The 20,323-nt window shown below is 59.0% G+C and overlaps 1 protein-coding gene across 2 annotated transcripts in view; it reads right to left on the reverse strand.

Moving 5' to 3' along the window:
• Positions 1 to 3,724, reverse strand: part of LOC109286026 (CYFIP-related Rac1 interactor A) — a 34,586-nt gene extending 30,862 nt beyond the window's left edge. Inside the window, exon 1 of one of the 2 annotated variants that reach the window (XM_019498887.2) lies at positions 3,480 to 3,724. The gene's annotated coding sequence lies outside the window, so the exon portion shown is untranslated. The remainder of the gene's footprint in view (positions 1 to 3,479) is intronic. The other variant, XM_019498884.2, reaches the window with a different exon arrangement.
• Between the last annotated feature and the right edge of the window lie 16,599 nt (positions 3,725 to 20,323).

Consider the following 20,323-nt stretch of genomic DNA (forward strand, 5'->3'; position numbering starts at 1 on the left):
AAAGGGGCAGTAGGAGCACCTCATGCCCACTACACCAGCCCCAGACCAGCAGCCCCCTGGCTCAGCTACGGAGGGACCAGCTCACGGGGTCCCAGCACCACGGAGGAATCTGGGTGTGGGGTGAAAGGGGCAAAGCCGAGTGAAGACCTGCCCAGGTCTGGGCAGCCGTGGCTGGGGTCAGAGCGGGTCACAGTGTTGAGGTGGGGTGGGGCAAGGGAGCAGACATGCAGCGTGGGGAAACGAACCACTGCCCGTGCAATAGTGATGCTGCAAGGCCACGGCCAGGCATGGCGGGAGCTGGAGCTAGTGCAGCCCTGCTCTAGCAGCCGGGGGAGTGGACAGGAGCCATCCGGAGGGAGTATGGGCCAGCAGGGACTGTGCCATCGCCTCGTGCGAGTGCAGTGCTGGAGAGGTGCCCCAGCCCTTTGCCCACAGCATGGGGGCTCTGGGGGGCAGGTCACCAGGCTGCCCTGGCCCGGGGGGTTGGCTTCCACAGGCCAGGTCCTCCAAAGAGCTCAACCTGCCAGGTCCATGACGAGCACAGGCCACTTTTGACCTGTGGCCACGAAGTTGCGGCCTTCAGGCCCAAGTCCCCCCCAGTATGAGTTCAGCCTCCGGGTCCATTCATTCTCTGGGCCGCCCAGTGGCTCCTACAGTGGGGACAAGCCCCAAACTACCCGGCTATGGAGCACCTTAGGCAGGAGCCTCTATGAGCCACATTAGGGTCAAGCCAAGGGCAAGGCAGTGCTGGCAAGGCTGCCTGCGCCGTGCACCCTGCCCAGTGCAGACCGGGCAGTGGGTTCCAGTGCACCGAGCGCCCTGTCTGCAGCCGGGGGAGCTGTCCAGCGTGGGACGGCTGTGGCTGTAACGGGGCACCTTTCTGCTCTTCTGCCGGAGGCTGTTTGGAGTCAGACCCTAGGGCTGGGGCCCCTCTGGGCAAAAGCAAAGCCCTGGGAAACAGTGCAGGGAGGAGGTTTTTCTCCAGTGAGTCGCAGGCCTGGGAAGCACCAAGGAGAGAGAAGGGCACATAGAAGCGGTTTGACTTTGCCAAGAGCAGGCTGGGATTTGCCCCCTGCTCCCCAGAGGGTGAGGCAGGGCAAGAGGCTGGGAGCTTCAGAGGCTCAGCCCAGATCTAGCCAGCTGGGCAGAAGCCTGGTTGCAACCCCCATCCCTGAGACAGGGCAGCCCTATCCCAACCCCCGCCGGCCAAGCACCAGAGGGGATGGAAGCCATGAAATACCTCCAAAAAAAGGCACTGGGATCGCCTGGCCTTGACCTGCTTCCCTGGAGCTGAGCTGCAGCTGCGGTGATGCCACCCAAAGCACTGGGTGCTGCTGCTGCCATTTTGTTCTCCAGGAGCCCTTGCTTCTGCCTGCCCAGCTCCACACCAGCTCTGCACATACTGGGAGAACTGGGCTTTGCCCATGGGGATCTGGGGCATCGGTGCTGCCGTCTCACCCATGCCATTCTCCCCAACAACCCTGATCTGGAGAGCCCTCCCTTCCCAGGCAGCCTCCCTGGTCCTTCATCGCTGCGCTGCTGCACCTCCTTCCTCCCTTGATGGACCTGACGGCATCACCCAGTCCCACGGCTTGAAAGGAGTGGGGTCTCCACGGGCCCTCGGCCCTGCGTCTGCAAGGGGCCATCCCAGCGTGCCCAAGGACAGCATTGCTAGAGACGCCCAGTGAATTCAGTCCCCTGGTTCATTTGGGGTCTGGTTTTGCCCCCACGGATTTCCTCAGTGCAGGCTCCAGCTCTTCCTGCTGGGATGCGATCGTTCTGCTCTGTCGCTGCCTTGCCTCTTAGCCCCAGCCTGGGTGCTGGGGTGGGCCAGAAAGGCAGGTAGGTCCTTGCCGTCTGGGGACTTGGAGTCACCTGCCTGTAGCTAGGCTGGGCTGCTCTCCCGCTGATGCTTGGTAGAGGTGGTGCAGTGAGCCTGAAAACCTGCATCCCTCGTGTTGAATCTGACCCCCCCCACCCCAATCTCATGCCAACGAACCGAGTGCTGGAGGACACCTGGGCACGGGATCTTGGCGCATTCCCATCTGGCAGCAGCCGGGAGGAGGATCTACAAGACCCCCAGCAGGCTGGCGAGGCAGGCAGCGACATTGCCTCAGCACCTTCCTCCCAGAGCCCCCTCCCCGGTTCCCGCAGACCTCAGCTAACCCCGCGCAGCCTGCCTCCCTTGCAGCCGGTTCTGCAGGACTTGAACGGCCACTCCCTGGAACCGGGCGTCGTTTCACCGCGTCCCCTGAAACAGTCTTGTTCCCTGCCAGCAGCTGCCCCCATTGTCCTCCTGCCCTGGCCAGCAAAGACCTGAATACAGCCACAGAGCAAGCATCGCCACAGGACCCAGACGTGCCCATCCTCAGCAAGCAGCCCCGTGCCCCCAGAGGCGCGGCTGCAGGACCACGAGAACCTCTCCATCCCCTTTTGGGGAGCAACTATTTTGGGGTGTCTAACCTTGCATCCTGGGAGCCTGGCTGCTCCCCCCTGCAAAAATAAGTGCAGTGTGGGCTAGGTACCGTAGGATCCCATGCCCACTTCCCAGCACTGGCAGGGTGGATATTGTTCCCTGGCACACCCATGGGTCTTGCCCCCGTTCCCTCCATGGCAGACACAAGCAAGGACCCTCTTCTCCTTGCAGCCAGGGAGCTGGCCTCCCTGCACAGCCTCCCGCTCCCCCCGGGAACTTCCCCCGCCGGCCAGGCAGCACAGCAGCCATGCCTGGCTATCTCCCCACCCAGCAAATTCAACCCGGGTGAGAGGGAGAGTGTGAGCACCGCATGGCTGTCCAGCCAGAGCCGCCGTGATGAGGAGAGGGCATTGCGCTCGCCTCTCCTCTCCTGTGACTGCAGGCAAGCAGAATTTACCGCAGGGGTGCTGAGCAGAGCGATGCAGTGCCCAGCTGCCAGCGCGGTGAGCATGGCCTAGCAGTGGCGATGCGCCACTGGCACCTGTACCACCGCTCCACCCAGCCAGCACCCGCGGATACTCACCCTGCCCACTGCCGCGAAGGGTAGGGGGCATGGGCAGCTGGGAAAGAGCACCAACTCCCCCAGCCCCTTTGCACACCCCTCTGCACAGACTGCATCCAGTCACCACCCAGTGCCTGGGAGAGCCCCACACACGGGGGGTGGGGGGTGGGTTCCAGCTGCACCCTTCTCCCATGGAAAGAGACTCCAGGTTTAAATGAAGAAGGGGGGAAAAGTAAGTGAGAGCCCCACGGCTTGCATCGGAGACGCGACACCCCCCAAGCAGACAGACGGAAACCATGCAGACCCCAAGGAGCTGTCCTGCTTTCCAGGCAAGAAGGAAGAAGGCAGCTCCCGCAGCCAGGGGCTTCCTAGCCCAGCCCATGTCTTACAGCTCTGGAAATGCCAGATGCTCCAGGGCAACAAACCCATTTCTACCCCCAGTCTGCCCCTTTGATCGGGGTCTCGGGTCTCAGCCCCCCGCCGATGGAGCCAGCAACTCACCGTGCTGGTGGGAAGAGCGAAAGCCCAGCTCTCCAGGAAAGGCAGGCAGGCGGACGGACTCTTCCTCCCAATCTTCTGCGGATCCTATTAGAGTGAGGAGCGTCTGGGAATATCAGCCTTCAGAGCCCTTCCCATGTGTGTGTGCGTGTGCGAGTGTGTGAGTGTGTGTGTGTCTCTGATGAAGGCAGCTTCAGTGCAGCAGCTGCTGCTATCAGTATAAAATGCATCACAAAGACCACCATAGACCACTACTCCCCCCCTAAAATGACTGTGACGTCTGAAGTGCAAGGAAGCCAGGGCTGCTTAACCCTCTGCTTGCTGGGCTGCCCATGGTTTGGGAAGGCTGCAGAGGGTCGGCCCGGGGGTCCGGCTCCGAGGGCTGTGGCCGTGCGGGTTCTGCCCCGGGGCTGGGGATTTGTGCATCGTGTCGGGGAAGAGGCTGCTGTGGATCGTGGGGTGAGCTCAGGTCTTGCTGCTTCTAAATTTGCCGCTGACTCAGCCCTGGAGGCTGCTGCATCCCATGGGAGGGGGCGCCTGTCACCAGGCCCCGCATGCAGAGGGGGCGAGCTGTCTGTTCCTATAGCACGGGGTTTCCAGCTTTGCTGACATCAAGGAGGCTGGGGTCTCCTCCCGGAGGCATCGCTGCCCGCTGGGGTGACACTGGGAAAGTTGCTTCGTGTCTCTGCCTCGGCTTCCCCTTGCACCCTTAGCCCGATGGGTTTAGACAGACTGCAGGCTCCTCGGGGCAGGGGCTGCCTCTTTCCAGCGCTTGTGAAGGAGGGGGCCTGGCACCAGGATCAGAGCCTCCAGCCACGAGCATAACCCAGACAGCCCTCCGTTCAGCGCAAGCCGGCCGGGCATCTGCGGCACGTCCCCCCCGGCACCCTCTGCTCCCCACTGCTGCTCCACAGCTGGCAGGGCAGAGGCCGTGCAGCTGTTGCGGAGAATCATCTGCCCGCTGCCAGGCACAGAGCAACTGTCTGGGATGGGGCGGCCGCCCTGGGAATATCGCCTTGTCGGCCTTCTGGCAATCCCAGCCTTCTCGGAAGTGCTGGGATCCTGGGTTGCTGCGTTATTCATGGTAGAGTCATAGGGTTGTTCTTATTTCATAGGTTGTACCTTCAATGCCACGTGGTGGACACAGTCCCCAGCCCCTGAGCTGCAGTCTCCTTTGCTGGCTGAGCACTCCCGCTCTCGCTTCACATGTGGAGTGAGCAGGAGAACGACTGTCATTCTTGCGAGAGGAGAGAAGGGCCCCGTGGCAAGGCTGGGAAGCAGGTGATGTGTCTGGTGAGGCTTGTTCGTGGTGCCAGGAGCCTGCGGGCAGGTGGCAGGACAGGAGGATTTCCAGGTTGCCGGTATGGAGAGCGTGGCACAGAGTCCTCCCAGCCCGCGGCGCTGGCTCCCAGAGCAGCTGGGGGTGGCAGGGCCTGGACTCAGGAGGGCTGAGCTGGGATTGTGAGCTGGGCAATTCCTGTGGTCTGTTTGGGGTCCATCTCCCCTGCAAGGGCTAGGAGGAACCTCCTTTGTCTCGCCTCAGCTCCCAGCACCTCCCCAGGAGGGCTCTGAAACCCCACTGACCAGGGTCAGCTCCCACCCATGTGATGAGTCCCCAGCCCCGCTCTGTCCCCTGGCTCCAACGGTGCAAGGACCCGCACTCCTCTCCACCCTCCTGCGCCTCCCACCCCTCCTCCAAACCTTTGCTCTTTCCATTCCCCTCTCCCTTTCCTCCCGTGTGCCTCCACCTCCCCTCCACCAGGTCTGCTGGCCGTGGCTCCCCGCGGCTCTCATCACAGCATGGGCCGAGCAAAGGAGACTGCCCAGGCAGGGGTCCGGGACTCTTGGCTCCTAGGGGCTGCACTGCAGTGCTTTCCCACCTGGTCGGGCTCTCCAGCCCATGCTGCGATGCAGTGTTATGGCCGTAGATGCAGGGCTTGAAGGCTCCAGCGCTTTCCTTTGGGCTGTCCCTCTGTAGGGCTTTTCCAGGCTAGCGTGTCCCTTTTGCACACCCCACTGTAGCTAAACACAGAGCATCACTACAGTCCCGGGAGAGGCTGGCCCATCTTCTGGCCCCAGGGTTGATGCCGCAATGGCAGTCAGAGGCTGGGATGTGGGACGGGGAGGCAGGGTATGTGCGGCTGGGTTTCAGACCCCAGCCTCTGCCTCTGACCCGTGCCCCGGTGCCCTCCTTTAGGATCCCCACGGGGAGATGGGGTGGGGACTGGCCAAATTCAGTCTGCTCCTGGGCCCAATTCAGCTGTGCCCTTGCGCTGGGTGCAGCTCGGGAAGGTGGCCCAGGTGAATTTGATTTGCTTTGATTAAGCCAGCAGCCTTCTGCAGCCTGCCTCTGTGTGCAGCTCATCCCCCCAGCCCAAAGGAGAGGAGGGGATACTCTCCGTGGCCTCAGCCAGGGGTGTTTCACACTGGGGGGGGCAGCTGACTGCATCCAAGAGGGCAACATCTGGACTTTTTAGACGGCGGCTAAGTGGACTATTGTATGTGGGGACAGGAGCTAGGAGGGTCTCCCTGTGCAGGACGCAGGTACCGTTGGGTCGGTTCAATGGTTGGCTAGGAGAGCCCAGACCAGGGGAAGGGAGTGTTGGAAAGTCCCCCTGGTCCCGCAGAGCCAGGGCACGGCTGTCCCGGTGCCCACCTCAGGCTCACACTCAGCCCTGGAAGAAGCGTGTCAGCACCCTGGTCCCCCCCGAAAAGCGGGCAGGCCGGCTGTAAGTGGCTGGCCCGGCTGCCGCTCACGGCTGTGCCACGAGCAGCTCCAACCTTCTTGCATTTCCATGGAGACGGCCAATCGCTGTGATATTTTCTCACTCTTGACAGTCCCCCATTCATCACGGCTCAAGCCACCGGGCTGGTTGGAGACACGAAACCAGTTGCGGCTCGTCATAACTAGGTTTAATTGCTTGGAGCGGAGGGAGGGGGCTTGGGAGAGGCCAAAAAAGAGGAGGCAAGCCAGGGGAAATGCTCCTCGCTGGACAGGTGGGCTGTGTCAGGAGCCCCCGGTGTCCCCGAGCCCAGGGAGGGGTGGCTTTGGGGTGGGTAGGAGCAGGGAGGTGACAGGGGTTACAATCTGTTACAAGTGTCAGGATAGGTCTGCGTGGCTCCGCGGCGCAGGAGAGGGGGCGTTGGGGGCACGCGGCGTTTGGCTACACAGAGCCCAGGGCGGTCCGTAGGTCTGTATTTGCCCACGCAGACTTGGCGAGCTGCAGTTTGTGGTCTGCGTGTGGCTAGCCGGAGTGGAAAGAGGAGCGCGTGCAGCTTCGGAAGATCTGGTTTAAGAAAGCCGGGTCGTTGGAGACTCTCCGTGGCATTTCAGAACAGCCAGCCCCGAGGCAGACTGGACAGCTACCGTATTAAAGAGGCAGGGGGGAGCTGTGAGGCCTCGCCGATGAGAAAAGCAGGTGTGCCAGGAGGTAGAGGGGCAGGGGACTGGAAAATTTCCGGGAGCGAGACACGGGAGCGTGTCTGGGCAGCGCTGCAGTCAAGAGCAGGAGGGGACGGAGAGGAGCTCTGCAGAGGAGGGAATGGGTGGGGATGGCGTTCGCGTTGCTGTGAAGACACTGGGCAGCTGTCTCCTTTTGAGGTTGGGCCTCTGGTTTGGGCCCAGGAACGTCTGCGGGGTTGGACTTGGCGAACGGGACAAGCATTTAGCAGTCCCATCCCTGCTCCTTCATCGGGGTGCGCCGTGCATTCAGCTTGCCGTTTGTGTCTTGTGTAAAGCGACGGGCTCTTATGGAGGGGAGGGGGAAGCAGAGGTGTGTACCCAAAGGCTGCTGAGTGGATCCGCTGGAGCATCCGAGGGGCTGGTGGACAGTGGATGCCCAGTTTGGGCTCTCGGCTGGGTGGGAAGGTTTAAGTCACGGTCAGTCGTTGAAGGCAGAGCTCAAGGCAGCAGACGGGCCCCTGAGAGCTGGGGGGAGCCGGCTGCTAATCGACTCCAATGACACTGCAGTGGCAACCACGCGCAGCCCCCTTTGAAGTAAAGCACCTTGCCCTCAAAGCAGAGAAGAGAGAGTCAAGGAAGGAAAAGGGGAGAAATCCTGGCTTACGGCTTACTGTGTAAAGACCTGCAGCACCCGTGCATGGATCTGTGGCTCCTCGAGACCCGTCGATGAGCGGCGGTGGCAGTCATCCTTGGATCGAGGAATCGCCACCGCCAGCAGCGAGCCAGCAACCCACGGAAGAAGGGAGCTCTCCCTTCCTTCAAAGGTGCCTTCTTGCCAAGCCTAGCCCCTGCCTTGAAGCAAACGTGGTGGCGCATGAACCAAACCTGTCCGGGAACCAGAATGGCAGAGGCCCCGTCTCCTGAGGCTTGCCCCAGAGATTCATCGTGCATTTTAATGGCCTGCATTAAGAGGCGTGCATTGTTTCTGCCCTAAGATCTTCCCCATCTGCTCAGCAGCCCAGAGTCCAAGATAAGGAGAACCTGGCAGGCTAAATGTTGCTGAGAGGATAGGGATGGGGGGGTTTGGAGGGGGGGCAGCCCGGAGACTAGAAAGGTGGCAATGTGGTTATGAATGAAGGAGGATGGTGAGGCGACCCCGCGTGCGGCTGTATTGCACAGCTCGTGTCTCTTCTGGAGCGGGCTGAGCCTTTGGGGCAGCCGAGGCTGCGAAGGAAGGGCTGTTAGAGGAGGTCACTGGGATCCAGGCTTTCTGCAAACGACATGCATGTCGCATCCTGGGCCTGCAGGGGTTTCACGTGTTGGGAGCACAATGGGAGACCAAAAAGGTGCTTTGGGTTTTGTGAGCTAGAGCTAGCTTGAGCGGTCACTGCCCTGTCCAGACACGGGGCAAGCATGTAGCATTATTAGTATTGAGTGCACCGACCTTCCTGGGCTTTAGTAGCTCTGAAAAGGCCTCCCCAACCCACGCAGGTGGTGGTGGGTCTGCTCAGAGAGGGCAGCGTGGTCTGCTGTGTCAGTCTGGACCTGGGGTCTGTGCCTGGTTTTGCTACCGTGGGTGAGCTGCTTCCCTCTGCGTGGCATCTCCCTCCTGCTTCTGCCCTCTCTCTTGTCTGTTGAGATTATAAACTTGGGGATGGAAAAAGAATGACCTTGCCCACCAATCCCCAGATCTTAATGAGCACGCATTAATGAGCATCTGTGCACTAAGGAGCATCCTAATGACCTCGGCTCCTTATCTGCGCTATGATCCAAGTGTCCCCCATCTCAGCTCCTGGAAGACCAGCTGGCTCCTTGTCCTGCCCCCGGCACAGTCCTGTTCTGCACAGAGGCTGGAGAGGAGCCAGGTGGAAGAAGTGCCCCCGTGCTCGATCCGCTGTGGTGACTGGGAGCAGATCCCCAGCGGGCCAGCTCCTCTCCTGGTCTCCCTTGCTGTCTCTGGCTCCCATGGCCTGTCTTTCCTTCGCTGTACCGTGCCGAATGCCATCTTGTATCATGCTTCTTCTATGCATCTGCTCCAGGGAACTGCCTGGGTCTACCACGTGCAGCGTGACCCTAGGATCTGCTGTGATCAGCCGGGGAAGAGACTCAAATCCTAAGGAGTGTCTCTCCTTATCATTAAAGACTCGGGACCCTCCAGGCAGGCACGCGGTCACCTGGGGAGGCTACAGAGCTGGCTAACTCAGGTTCCCTGGTGCTATTTGTCACAAAGATGAAGCACCCCCTTTAGTGGAGGGGTCTACTCAGGGTAGGAGGCAGGCGGGCTGGAAGAGGAGGGAGTTGGCTTGCTGTTGCTGAAGCAGCTGATTGTGCACGGGGATGCTGCACGGTGACACAGAAAGCTGTCCACCGGGACCACCCCCACCGCCACGGCTGCTGAGAACAGCTCGTCTCTCCCTCTCGCTCCCATATATGGTCATAACTGCACCGAAACGGTGCTGGGTGGAAGCCGTGTTATGCGTGTGCAGCCTATCAGGAGCTCGCCTCGCAGGAAATCAGGTCAGATCCTGGCAGGCATTTGCCTGGCGCACCGCCCCACGCTGGAGCATCAGCCCCTGTCGCACCTGGGGCTCTCTCCCGGGGTCCCCGCCCCAGCCTGGCCTCGGTCAGGGACAGCCATGTGGGGTGCGGAGCCAGGATCCATGCGTGCAGGTGTTGGCTCGGACCAGGCAGGGATACAGTGATGCCCGTCGAAGGCAGCAGCAGGGCGGGGATGGGGCACCCCAGGCCTAGGCACAGCCCACGCAGGGGAGAAAGCTATAGGGAAACCTCTCTGCAAATGGTGACCCCACCCCATAAACCAGCCGGCCTGGTGGATAAAACCCACGAAAGGACCAGGGCTTCATTGCCTGGTGTCTAAATCCGTGTGCGACCCCCACAGAGCCCCCAGCCCCAGACTCCCGGCCTGATGCTCGAGTTAGCCCGACCTGTGCATGTGTCGTGCCTTGGCCTGGGGTCTGCTGCCCTGCTCTACCCGCTGGCCCCATCCGTGCTCCTCCTATCTTGTGGCTGTTGGCTGCTGTCCCTTCTGTCCCCCCCGTCATGTCTCAGTCCATTAGCGGGATCACAGGGAAGGCGAGATTTCTCATGGTTTCATCAGCTGGGTATGTCTCCGTTCCCCTTCCCCGCTGCCGATTTTCTGCTCTGGAAAGAATTTTGCTCCTGACAGCTGCATTCCTTCAAATCTGCCAGTCAAAGAAAACCCTGGAGCCTGGGGAGGGGCGGGGAGGAGGGGGGATGCGACAGGAGTTCAGGAAGCTCTGTGCACTGAATCAGACCTGCCTTTGCCAAGCTGTGTCGGGTGCATGCTGGAGTGTGTGGACGGAGAGGTGCGGGGTGGCTCTTTAATTAACACGCTGAGTGGGGCTAGAGCAAATTGTAGAGACTTGAGAATGCATGCGTGTGTGTGTGTGTGCGCATGCATGTGTGCGTGTGTGTGTAGGTAGTGTGGGGTAGGCAGTGTATTTGGACATATGCACAGTTGCATTGGTGTGGTGTGTGGGCAGTATATTTGGGCAAACGTACAGTTGCACGGGGGGGTGTATTGCTGTCTTGCGTGCACAGATATGCACGTGTGGTTTGTGTGTGTCTACATGTTGCGGGGGGGTGCATGCTGGTGCTATTTGTATTGCTATCACGTGCTTAATGCATGTGTGGCGCGTGTGCACACGTGCTGGTGGGTGCATTGGTATTGTGCGTGGGAGCACACAGGGTTGCACCGATACGTGTGGGCATGCTTGGCTCGCATACACGGCAGGGCTTGTGCGCTTTGATACGTGTGCAGGGTTTGTGTGAGTGCCTGGGCACTGGTGTCGCATGTGCGTGGGCTGTTTCGGCTTGGCGCGGGGGGGAACATGGGCTCAGAGGTGTACACATGGGCTTGTACATGCTGGGCTCTGTCCCTGCTGGGGGGCGGCTCTGTGTGCTGTTGCGAGGTGGCGGCAGTCCCCATGTGCTCTGGGGTGTGCCTACATCAAGGTGGCATCTGGGCATCGCTGTCAGATGGACGGGGGTCCCTTCCTGCAGGCGTTCCCTTCCCCTGACCTTGATTCCCCATGGGGGATCTCACTGTGACAGAAAGGAGCCCTTGGCCCCATCTTGGTCACAGAGCTGCCTCAGACAGACGCCGCAGAGGAGGAAGCACCCAGGAGGGTGGGCGAGGAAGGGACTGCAGAGGCTGAGAGGGGCTGGGCTTTAAGCAGGAGCAGGGCAGCGGGAAGGCAGAGCGGCGATGAGGCAGCCAGCGCGGGCAGCGATGCAGAAGTAATACTAATTGGTGCGGGACACTGGGGACGACACGTCGCCGGGACGTGTGAATAGCTGAGCTGCCATCCTGCACGTGGGAAAACACCCCTCCACCCCGCCCTGCCCCTCGGGTGGGAGGGAACAGCTTGCAGATGGGCCGCGGCCGAGCAGGGACCCCCTGGCACAGGTGTAAGCCGGGGCCCTGCCAATCGATTCTGCTCGGGGCCTTCCCAGTCTCTCCGCCGGCGCCATAGCCGGAGGGTGCCCGAAGCGTGCAGCAGAGTTGCTGAAATAGCGCATTTCTCTGGTGCCCGATTACACGCCGAGGAGAGCCAGGGAGCGGCTTGGAGGAACTCTCTTGCAGCTTGCCCAGGGGGCCAAGACGGTTGTGGAGTAAGGACAAGCCCCGTCCCCTGCGTGCCATTGAGGAGCCTGCCTGGCTGGTGGCAGGAGAGGGCTTTTCCTGGAGACTCCACATGGCCCCTCGCCCTGGCACTCATGGGGGCCTGGCCCCTGCCTTGCCTTCGCAGGGAACAGTGCGGCTGTTCCAGGTCTGGGCACGGCAGAAGCTCACGCAGGACCTGTGCCTGGCTGCGGCCCCTAACTGCGACCCCTTGTTTTCACGCTGGGAGGCGGCTGCACCTCGTGGCTCAGCCTTGCCTTCGCAGCGAAGGTGCCGGCGTGATGTTCCACTCCAGAAGTGGCTGCTTTTTGTGATGGATGCTAGGGGATGCTTCGAGAGGAAAGGCAACGGGAAGGGCTTATAATCCAAAGGAGGGTCTCACGTATCAGGGCATGCGCAGGAGGAGCTGTGCTTGTCTCCGCTGGCATTTAACTATATCGAGGTGTGCTTCTCAGTGCCCCAGGGGCCAATTTGTAGAGTCCAAGACCTGTGAGATATTTCCCAGGGCCACGAGTGGAAAGACTCAGGCCTATCTGCTTTTCATAAATGTCTCCCTGAGGCACACAACTCCACCAAAAAGGATGCCGTTGTGCTACAGGGGTTGATTTGATTTTCTGGGAGATGACTGTCCGGCCTCCAGGGGTTTACATGGTGGCTTCACCCTTGAGCAGCTTATCTCCACCATTGAGCTGAGTGCGATATAGACTTCGGGCCAGACACAGACTTCATGTCCAGATGGGCCCCCAGACACCATGAAGGCACCTCCTAGTAATAAAAGGGCCCGATCCCCAGCATGCAGGCAGGGCTGGTCTGGATGGCTTGTGGGGAGGGGGTGCAGACCCTTGAGGCATCTCGGAGGTGTAGCCAGACCTGCTTGCTGCTGGGATGCAGGTGGAGGAGATCAAGTCTCCGCTGGGTGCATTAAAAATAACTCGATGAACAAGAGCAGAGGAGGCCACAAGGAGTTTGTGGAAGCTGGAAAAGCTTGGTAGCTGGAAGATAGAAAGGTACCGTTTGTTCAGTCCCCCAAAGTGGAAAAGGCTGTGGTTTAATTTTCTGTACAGTTGAGTTGCTTGCTGAGGAGGCTTCCAATAAAGGACCTAGTTGGAGAAACCAAGGAAGTCTTGCCGTGAGTCCAGGGAGAGCCGGTCAAAGGCCCTAACCGCCTCACAGGGGGTCTGGTCTGGGGGAAGCTCAGGCTGACGATCTCTCTGTGTTAATTATGGGCCAGGCATGCGATCTGATGAGCTGCGCAAATTCAGTGGCTGGAGGTTAGCATAGAGGTGCGGCTGCGTCTGCAAGCCACTTAACCCCGCAGCATTCATTTGGATGGAAAGTATTATCCCACAACATCAAGAAAATGCAGGTATAGATTCAAAATCAGCTCTGAAAGTAGCTGGCAATGGAGATTCACCCTCGGACGGAGGTGCTTCCATTGGGTATCACAGAATCATAGAAAATTAGTGTTGGGAAGGACTTCAGAAGGGGACACCTGCCGGGATCGATCAGTGAGGCCCATGGAGGAGACTTGGTCATGGCAGGGGCCCTCGGAGGTGGCCTAAATGCGCCCCACGGGTCTTTGCCACCCCCAGAGAGGGGCTCTCTGCCTTGCGGCAAGTGGCTGCCAAGTGCAGCTGCAGCTCCTTCATTTGGCAGCTTCGCCGTTGGGTCTCAGCTGCCTCTCAAATGACTTCCAGGAGAGACTGGGCATGGGTGGGTGCCGTCCCACCCAGGGGATAGCCAGGCTAGAGGGGAGACTGCAGTTCTAGTTGCTGGGGTGTCGGGATGGCCACAGAAGCCAAGCCCCGCCGAGAGGGGCACCCGCATGTGGTAGGAGAGGCTCTGCACCGTTCTGCCCCGGTGCCCCCAAACGCTCCATCCCCTGGTCCCCACGGCTGCCCTGGCTCTGCACTGGGGCTGCACAGATGCCCACAGGCTGCTGCCAGGCCTTTCCTGCTCTGCACAGCAGCTGGGCTTGGCTGTGTAGAGAGGGCAGGCGCTCACTCCTCAGATGCCCCGGGGCTCTGGACTCTGCTGTCAGGAACCACGTGCCCTGGTTCTCCCGGGCTGTTGTCACGCTGCTCCCGGTAACCTCAAATCCACATTTCTCTGTGGGTTTAAATGAAGCACCACTAATGTATAGATATGGATATATTGGTGTTTCATTCTGATCATGGGAAAATGTGGATTTGAGTTACTTTTCTTAACCGAAAATTGGGGATTTTTTTTTTAAATCAGAGAAAACCAGGATCTGTGCCAATCATAACCTCTCCCTCTTGGGACAGCCCCTGCAGGTCAGGCCTGTCACCGGGCTGATGCATCAAGGGGGAGACTGCTCCGGGGGGAGCTGAAGGGGGAGCATGCCTGAGAGTGCCCCATGCTAGCCAAGTGCGGCCCGTGGCACCCCCAATGGCACAGCCCTCTGGACAGCCTGGGAGCGTGGTGCTCCCTGCGTGCCTGCCGCGAACTCGTTTGCAAACCTCTGTTTGCAAACCCTCACCTGGTTGCAAAACCCTGCCTTTTCCATCTCTCTGTCCCCCGTCTCCCCCCTCCCTGGGGCTCCAGCTCTGCTGGGGAGTTGCTCAGCCTTTTGTTTCAGAGGAGGCTGTTGTTATGGAGACAGCAGGGCTGTCAAGAAAAGCTTTTAAATGCCAGGCTCCGCAGAAAAAGAGGGATTCCTAGGATGCCGTTCCATAATGGCAGGGCCTTTGGGGTCCAAACAGTCCGGGGTCTCAGCAGGTGCAACCATGCCTCCACGTCGGGGTCAGTGGAGCGACCTGCAGTGGCCCCAGCGGGGACCTGGGCTCATATTTGAAGGTCCCTTGCCTGTGCCACTTGCAGCCTCGGGGACAATGCAGTCGTCCAGAGCCCGACTCAGCCCAGGTCGCTGCAGCTCGGAGCTGGGTTCGCGAGGCTGCGCTGGCACAAAGCCGGAGGGGAAAATGCATCCACCGGGCCCTTCGTTTTCAAGCTCTCCAGGCCACGGGGCGGCAGTTCCCACTCGTGGCAGCGGGAGGCACTGCCGCTCCGCCAACAAGGCAGTCCCCAGGCAGCACCTTCCTGCTCCCTCGGGCCCTGGAAAGGTGTGATGTTAGATCTATTAGCTGGCTTGATCTACTTACGCTGCCTAATACTCTGGTCAGGACAAGGCCTTGGGCTGCCCTCTAGGCTTTGCCTTGACCAGTTTAGCACAGGCTGAAGTGCGAGTGCTTTGCCTCCAGGAGCATTTCTACCTGGTCCCTCCCTATCAAGGTGTGTGCGTGCATGGGAATGGGTCTCCGGGCAGAGTCCTAAGGAGACGATGCCCTGGCAGGGTTTGCCCTGAGTAGGTAGGCAAGCTCAGGTTTCCCCACACTTGCCACACAGAGGGAAAAGCAACAGTGCCCCGTCTTCGCAAGGCTTCTGCCCAGAGGCAGCTCCCTCGCCTGATCTGCTGCTTTCATTGTTTTATCCCCCGGCTCAATCCGCTGCGCGCTCCCCGGTATCTCAGCCATGGTAGCCAGATAGAAGTGAACGTGGGTATTTGCTCCTGGCAGGGCTACCATCAAGCCTTTTTGGGGCTGTGCAGACATAGCAGAGCCCATTAGCAAAGGTTTGTGGAGAGCATCCCTTTCAAACCTAACTCAATAAGAGTATATCCCTCTATACAGTAACCTGAGGACAGCAATCTGAGCCCCAAAGCACAGCGCTGTACAGCTGGCCCAATAAAAGATATCACTCAAAAATCCTTGCTACTCCATAGGTCATCACAGTGGCAAAAGCAATTCAGTTCTGGCTCGAAATACAGATTTCCCAAAGGATTAACAACTAACCCTACGATAGCTAGAAATGGGACCCTGGTTTCCTTTATGAATTCAAGCAGAGATTTCTACCTTGATCCATTAATATTGCCAGTAATTTTTGCCACCTGGCTACGGTCAGGTGTACCCTAAAAACTTTTGCCATTATCAACATGCCAGGTAGAGGAGTGGCATTTTGGGATGGGGGGATGACATTTCTGTAATGGTAGGCATGCTGGTGTGGATACCGTGGGCATAAAAATGTTCATTTCACTCACAAAACGGGTCTAATCTGCTATGGGGAAAGTGAGGGGGGGCTCCTTCTCCAAGCTGCCGTTCTGATCTGACCGATCTTTTCTGCAGAGCTGATTCGAAAACAGAAGCGCTGAAACCTGTGACTGTCTGAGATGGATTTGGTTCTGACTTGTAACGCAAAAGCTGAAAGGTCGCGTGGACCAGACGCTCTGAGATGCGCCAACTTGGAACCGCGATCGCGCTTTGTGTCGATGGCGCCGAGTCATTTTATTTTGCCGGCGGCAAACACATTTCATTTTGGCCGAGAGAAACATTTTATTTTGATGATACTTTATCATAGCGACTATTAAACAGGACAGATACCCTTAAGTATTATACATGCACGTTGGAATACCACAGAGCGGCGGCCACAAAAATGAATTGATCTGATCAAGTTGAAATGCAACATTTTTACCTTATCAAAAGGCAAACGGTGGTTATTACTGAAAAGCCGGAAGAACAATTTAAGTTCAACAAAACTGCTTTTTCCTACCAAAAACAGTTCCCTCAAAATTCTGTGCCTTTTAGTGTAGAGTAGACCTAAGTAGCACCCTTATCTATAAACCTTAAATGACCAACTAAGTCAGTAACTATAAGAACAAATGTATGAACTTCCCTCTCCCTCACTGGGTGTGAACATGGTAAGAGTTGTAGCATGCTAGAAAGGTGCGGTATGAGTTAATAACCATTGGCACAAGGCCATTAATAACCAATAAAACAAAATGCTTTCACAGATCCATCAGAGGAGCTGGAAAAAACCGTTTGCAAATATTAATGAACTAGCTTTTCTGCAGCGGTCTGTGGTAGGCTAGGCAGGAATAATTTCCCCTACTATTACACCCCGATACTTATGTTTCCTTGTGCTTCCCCAGCTGTTGGGCTGTATCCACCTCTTTTCCCTTGCCTTGTACCTCGCTGTGTCTCTACAGCTCCCAGCCCCATGGAGTGCCGGGGCTACTGTAATACATAAACAGGAATGATTTTGCAAATGGGGAAACTGAGGCACGGAGGAGCTGAATGTCTCTGTGTTCCCTGGGCATCAGGCATCCTGCAATCTGGGCAAGGTGCCTGGCCAGCTGCGCTGAGTGCCCTGCTAGATAGGTTTCCTGTCCAGGGCCATACAGCTTTTGGCCGTGCTGCGGAGGTAATTGGGCAGTGCCCATTACAACAGCTGGTTCTGTGACGGGGTGGTTTGTTCACCAGGACCTGGACTGAGCCAGGGCAGTGCAAGGGTTAACAAGAGTCTCTGACTCCTTGGCTTCCAGCCCTGGCAGGACCTGAGCTCTCGGAAAGGCCAGGGCCCATGCTGGGATGCAATGGCTGTCGCTGAAGCGCTGGTTTGGGGTGCAGGGCTGGGGAAGTACCTGCCAGGAGAGCCAGCTGCCTCGGCCCTGCTCTTGGAGCCAGGACAGGGCCTGCTGCGGGAAGGACTGGAAAGGTCACTTCATTGCAGCAGGTACAGAGCAACTGAGCCTGCGGCTTTGGTGTGCATATGTGCGTGTGTGCATGTGCATGTGTGCAAAGCAGCAAAGAGACTGCCCAAAGAGCTTTGTAACCCCTGAGAATTAATCCCCTGAAGTGCCCTTCCCTCCTGTGGGGAAACTGAGGCACGGGGCAACTCAACAATGTGTTCAGCGCTACCTCCCCATAGCTAGCCGTCTTTGGGTCTCATTCGTAGGACCGTAGTGTAACAGGCACAGTGTCCCACCCTTCATCCCCGTGTGTTGGTCCTCTGGCATCCTCTGATGCTGGGGGCCATCCCTTTAGCGCATGGGGGTGGGTAGGGGCTCTGTCCTATCAGTGCCAGAGAGACTGGGGAGCTATCGATCCCTGGTCCTGGCTGGGCTGCTGCAGGGTGATCCAGCGGTCTGTAGCTGTCCCAGAGAGGGGGCTGTGGGGGCCGTCTGCGTGGTTTGCTGCTGGGATGCCAGGAGGAAACGATGTACAAAAAACTAGAACTCTTGGTTCCAAAATGATACCTTTTATTAGACCAACTGGAAATTGGAGGAAACTATGGAAGGGGAAGAAAACGTGGAGGAAGAAGTCAGAAAACAAAGACCGGGCAGTGGATGGGGGGTGGGAGGGGGAAGCCTGAATGATGGTGCCTTTAATTTGGACTGGAACGAGGCCTTCAGATCGAGTGTTAATGAAGATCCTGACTGATAAGGAGCTGTGCCTCGAGGCTGTTCAGGATGGGCTTTCTGAGCAGCGCAGGTAGATCAGTGGGTGACAGCATACGGCAGCTCCCTTTGGGCTGGTGTGGCATGCCCAGGTGTGTCCGCAGAGCTGGTCAGGATGAACCCCAGGACGTCTGCCTGGACTGATGCCTCTTAGTGACAGCCTCACAAAAACAGTCTCCTGTGCCTAAGCCCTGATCCTCCAGCTAAACACCCAAGACGGGCTTTTCCAGAGTAGGGTCTGGCCTAGCCATACAGAGAGACCCAGGGGGATTTTTCAGAAGCAGTGGAGCTGTTTAGGTGTCTAATTCCTATTCCTTTCACATTTGACCTATGCCATCTGGGGGCGGCCCGACACCCAGGCAGCCTGTTTGGGTCCTGGCTCCGTGCCCTGAGCTGCTCGCAGGCTGCTGGTTCAAAGATGCGTGAAGAGTAAGTAAAGACGGCTGTCGCTGTAGCCTCGCACTTCCATGCGGGGAAGGAGGCAGCCCGGTGCTGAAGCCCAGACCTTCAACCCTCAGCGCCCCATCAGGACACTAGAGACAGGCCTGGTCCCCACCAAGAGCAGCTCGCCCAGGCTGTGCTGCTGCCCACGCGTGGCTGGCACGGCATCCCCAGGGCTGCGTGCTGCTAATCGCCAGCGCCCGCCAAGGAGGATCCTTGCTCTCCCTGGGCGGTGGGTCCTGTCCTCCCCAGGGCCAAGCAGTTACAGGGATTCAATTAATCTCTCATTAATTTTTCACTTCCTCAGAGAATCCTGAGAGAGAGGGCGGTTTGCTGTGGTTTAAACGGATGCCCTTTCTCCGGCGAGGGGAGCTCGCTGGGAGGCAGCCGAGGGCACGTGGGATCCATCACACCTGGAGCCCCGAGGCCTCCCCACGGAGGGAGAAGGTCTAGGCATGAGTCTCCCCTCCAGGTCCCTTCTCCAAAGACCCCGACTTCAGCCCAGAGAGCTGCTCCCAAGTGATCTGTCCATGTGCAAGGAGATGAATGCTGGGTGGGTATTCCTGGTTTCTCCAGCCCCGTGCGGACCAGCTCAGGCGATGGACTCCTGCAGACCAGTGCAGCATCGACTGCTTTAAAGTGGATCATCCTTTATGAGCGGTTCCCCGCCATGGAGCTCCAGAGTCTCTGAATTTTGTGCTTAGTAACTCGGGTCGGGAGCTGCTCAAAGCAGGGGCTGCCCCCCGGGCTCCAGACAATGCAGGGACCTCTGTCCTCCTGCCTGGCACGGCCCCAGCCCCAGCCCCAGGGCCCACGTGTCCAGAGCAGTGTTTCTCCAGCGGGTGCTAAGTCCTGATTTGGCCCAAAAATGACCTCTGGGGCAGCAAATGGGCCTTTAGCTCCTAGACATCCCCCCCCTCCCCCCAGCTGGTACCTGCCATAGGGACATCAGTGCCCTCACCTGAGGCACTGCCAGCCTCGTGTTTGGGAGAAGTACCCAGTGGACCTCCCGGTGGTCTCCTCCACCCCTTTAGCAGCTCCCTCCCCTCCCCGTGCGCTGGAGGGGTGAAGCCGGCGGCAGAACAGCCCCGTGCAAACAGGCTCGGCAGCCCGGGAACAACCATCCCCGAGAACAGTCAGGTCGGGAAAGCATCCTCCACTGCCAGCTGTTGCCATGGAAACAATGCACATTTGTGTCTGAAATCATTTTTTCCCCTCCCTCTCTCTCTTTCATCTCCGCAGCCCTGCTCTTCCCCACCAAACCGCCTCTGCCCTTCATCCCTTGGTGCCAGGTGAGGCCTCAGCCCTGTGCATCCAGCTGGCCGGGCTGGCCCCTGGGAGGGGGAGACCCCGTGGGCTGGATAGCGCCCTGCCTGGCAGGTATGACGGGGCTTGGCGTGCGGTGTGGGCCCTCACGCCGTGCTCAGTGACCCATGCCACCCGTGAAGGAAGGCTGGGCACCCTCCTGCCCCTGTCCTGCAAGGCGCTTTTCTCCTTGTGGTCAGAGAGGGGTTTGGGCTCTGCTGCAACCAGCCCGGAGAGATGCCCCTTGGGCAGCCCATCCCCACGTTCCCCTCCAGCCCTAAGTGGGCACAAACCCCTGTCTGGGCTGGCAGCTGTGCCTTCAGTGAGATGGGCACAGTGCATCCTGGCACAGAGCAGCCGCCCGCCACGGCTCCGAGGGGCAGCCAGGCTACAACAGGCTGCTGCAAATCCTGTGCCTGGGATCAAGTGCTCTCCTGCCCTTGGGTCTTCCTGAGGCCAGGCCAGGGTCTGCAGGCACTACTGGCCCTGCCTCGTGCTATTGCCAGGAATCCTAGCTCATCCCTGCCCGTCAGGATCCATCTGTGCCATAGCCGCTCTCAGCTGCAGGCTGCTTCCCGGGGGCATAGGCGGTGACCGGTCCCTACTCTGAGCAGACCGCCAGGGGCCGAGCCCCCACGGCTGCCCCTAACCTCCCCCTCGGCGACTGTCAGGATGCAGCACTGAATCAACCACCAACCAGCAAAGCAATAAGGAGAGGGGAGGGCGGAGGAGGGCTGCAGCAGCAAATGCTGCTTGCTTCACACCACACCCCTGGCCAG

The sequence above is a fragment of the Alligator mississippiensis genome, chromosome 6 (genome assembly GCF_030867095.1).
Source record: "Alligator mississippiensis isolate rAllMis1 chromosome 6, rAllMis1, whole genome shotgun sequence".
Classification (NCBI taxonomy): domain Eukaryota; kingdom Metazoa; phylum Chordata; order Crocodylia; family Alligatoridae; genus Alligator; species Alligator mississippiensis.